The following is a 3,591-nucleotide window of genomic DNA, read 5'->3' as shown; positions in this document are numbered from 1 at the left end:
ATTTTATCTTGATTATGTGGTTCTTCCACTGGCGGAGGTGGGGGTATCTCTTCTCGAGTCATTATCTGATTTCCTTTGTCTGTTGGAGCTGTTCTTGGTGGTAACACTTTTCCACTCCTTAAGTTAACTTTCGTGATTTCTTCTTCTTGAGATATCATTGTAAAATCTTCTGATGTCTTACTTGACAACGAGTTCATCAGACTTGAGTACGATTTGAGGATTATTTTGGGGATCAATATCAAAGTTAGATTGGTCGTAATCAGTTATGTTATCACTGGAAACAATTAAAATTTAGCTGAAATCACAATCATTATATTCATAAGGCCCCGAAGGGACAAAAAGATAATCATACAAAGTCAAGGGTTTGAGGATTTTCTTCCCCAAATCCAAGATAACCAATCTAGTAGAGGCAGCCCCTATCCTACCCCCCGTGCTATCAATCCTGGCAGTGACGCTTTTCTTCTTCTTGCTCTTTATTCTTGACGATAACGGATCTCCTGGCAAAATCTTTATCGAAGGCTCGGTATGTTGCAGACAGATGTCTTCTTTAGACTTGACAACAAGTTCATCAGATTTCAGTACGATTTGAGGATCATTTTGGAAATTGAGATCGCAGCTAGATCGGTCATAATCAGTTATGTTATCACTAGAAATAGTCAAAACATAACTGAAATCACAATCATTTTATTCATAAGGCCACTGATGGACAAAAAGTTAATCATACAAAGTTAAGGGTTCGAGGATTTTCTTTCCTGAATCCGAGACAACCAATCTAGTAGAGGCAGCCCCTATCCTACCCCCCGTGCTATCAATCTTGGCAGTGAAGCTTTTCTTTTTCTTGTTCTTTATCCTTGACGATGACGGATCTTCTGGTGAAACCTTCATCTCGAGTTCGGTATGTTGCGGACTCTGAATGGAGGCTTATTTTGATGTAGACTGTATCTTGTTCAATATCTTCTTGGACGATCTACTCCAAACCTCAATCCATTCTTCTTTGGTATTTGTAGAAGCTTGTTTCGATGAATCATGTATTTGATTAAGGACCCTCTTGAGTTCATCCCAAGTTGTACTCCATCCATCTATTCCGGCATACGGATCAATTGGGGAGATTGGCTCAGCTGAAATCATGTTTTTGGAACCTTTTTCAGGTTCTCTCAAATACTCCTTCGGGATTTTTATATTCTCTTCCATGAGGTTCTTCTCGAGCCAGTCCTTAAAGACGCAATGCTTGTCTATAGTGAGCCCAAGCAACCGATGGTACGGGCAATAATTTGGTTCATTCTTCTTATCCACCTCTTCTTTGGATCAGGTAGTTTGAATTCTGGTTTCTTCATCAGGCTTTTGAATATTTTAGGTACAGCTTCATCCTCGAAGGAATACACAACTTTCTGTCGCTCTAACAGGGATATTACTTTACCCATTGTTCGAGATGATCCCTCCTGAGGTGGTCGTTGGTTAGATTGACTGCTCTGTTTTTTAGAGTACTACGACGAAGACTGGCGATGCTTTTCTATATATATCTTTATCGGCTACTTTCCTTTGTCGACAGGTGCGACTACTCCTGATTTCTTTTCGAACACTCTGGTCACCTTAGCCTTTTCATGTGGCTCCATGTGCTTCATTTCTTCTTGAAGACTGTTGGGCTTTATTGAGTATCTTCTCAAAGGATTTGATGGTGAGTCCCTTAAGCATGAAAGCTACTAGCCCATGAATGCTTTTGAGTAGAATCTCAATCTCTTGATGTTCCTGTAGCTGAGGTTCACATTTCATGCTAAGGTTTCTCCACCTCAAAAGATAGTCTGCTAAAGTTTCGCTGGGCTTTTGCTTCTCCATCATGAGCTCTCCAGTAGACACAGGATGCTGCGCCCCAGCAATTCTTTTCACAAATAATTGTTCCAACTCAGAAAATATTTTTACTGACCCGTTAGGCAAGTCAGCGTACCAATCGAAAGCAATCCCTGACAAGCTGCTGACAAATTGCTGGCAGAGTAGAGCCTCGTTATTCCTTGTGTTGACACAACTGGCTCGGAAATGTGCTATATGGTGTCTGGGATTTCCAGTCCCATCAAGTATCTTGAAGTTTGGATTCACAAAACCCTTGGGGAAAGGCACGGCATCAAACTCCTCTGGGTAAGGTCTACCCTTCAAAATTGATGCACCGCCCTTAGATTGGGCTAAGGCATCCCACAGTTGTTCAACCATTTTCTTGAATTCCTTTTCTGGCATGGCACTTGATAGAGAATCTTTCTTTGGTTGTTCATCTTTTTTTGATGAAGTAGCCTCTCTTCTTTCATCTGTGATTTATATGATTTTTGGCTGATTAATCTCTGGAGAAGCCAATCTTGGTGTTTGTCATTGCCACTGAATGGTGGCCATGGCGGTCATAGCTGCATTCATCTCTTTTATTCTTTTCTCTAGTAGACTGACTTGCTCATCCTTTAGGAGGATAACCCTACGCATCTCATCTATGACGTTCTCTTCGGTGCGAGGTTGAGCCTCGCGCGTAGATGCGCGTGAGCCTCGCGCGTAGATGTGGTAGCTCTGGTTTCGATCACATGAACATCCATGAAATCCTCCTCCAAGTAATCATTGTAATCAAAATCTTCATTGTCACTGTTGACAGAAACTCCATGCTCTCGAGCTAACTCGAAAATCTCAATCCTGAGTTTTTCAACTTTCTCCCCAATTGTTGATTCTTTGATTGCTTTAAGATCTGGAGGACCTTGGTGGATATCCTCTACTTTTTCCTCCATCTCGCTGGTGATTGTCGTGACGTGTCGGATATTTCAGTCACTGGTCTTATTTTCTGTCCTGCAGGCTTACTGAACTATATCGGTACAGCGACCTTGGGTACCCATACCCTCTTCTTTTTTTACGATGATGTCTCAGGACAGGGTGTCTTAGTAGGAACATCAGTATGTCGAGGGAAGGTATGCTCCAAGTGGTGTAGACCGACTACAGTGTCAGGCAATCTCTTTGTCTTTATCTCTGGGATTGTAAAAATGACGGGTAAGGTCTTCGAACCTAGTCTCGACTTAACCGGTCGATGGCCTGTGGTCCTGGTGACAATATGATCAGTAGTAATCACTGTGGTATCAACTCTGTTCCCTAAGCGGATCCAAATGGGAATGCGAGTAAGCGGTGTTCCAGTTTTCTTACGGGATTGTCTGGCGGATTTGACGCCTTTCAAAATTTCCTTCTTCATGCAAGGGGAAATTGCGTCTTTTACTCGTTTAAGTAACTCGCTAACCGAACAACCTTCTTTATTAGTAAGCCTTCTAAAAACTGCACTGACTCGAGTGATAGGAGTGAACTTTTTTCTATCCTCACTCTATCCATGAAGTGATGATAATGCGGCAGCGATCCTCCGGATACTCTCATATCCCTCTGTATCTGTCAGAGGATGGAATCTACTACCTCGCAGTAGTGGATAAATTTTATTGTAGAATCCAAAGGAGGAAGAACTAGGGGATGTCATGGATCCAAAGGCGAACCTCGGTGACTTCCCAAGCTATCCTAATGTTTGGCTTCAGTTTTGAGGGGAAATATTTAGGTGTTTCATCCTGCCAATTTTATTAGTTAGGGCTTACA

The sequence above is a fragment of the Phalaenopsis equestris genome, unplaced genomic scaffold (genome assembly GCF_001263595.1).
Source record: "Phalaenopsis equestris unplaced genomic scaffold, ASM126359v1 Scaffold199547, whole genome shotgun sequence".
Lineage (NCBI taxonomy): Eukaryota > Viridiplantae > Streptophyta > Magnoliopsida > Asparagales > Orchidaceae > Phalaenopsis > Phalaenopsis equestris.
Note: the sequence above shows the minus strand (reverse complement) of the source record.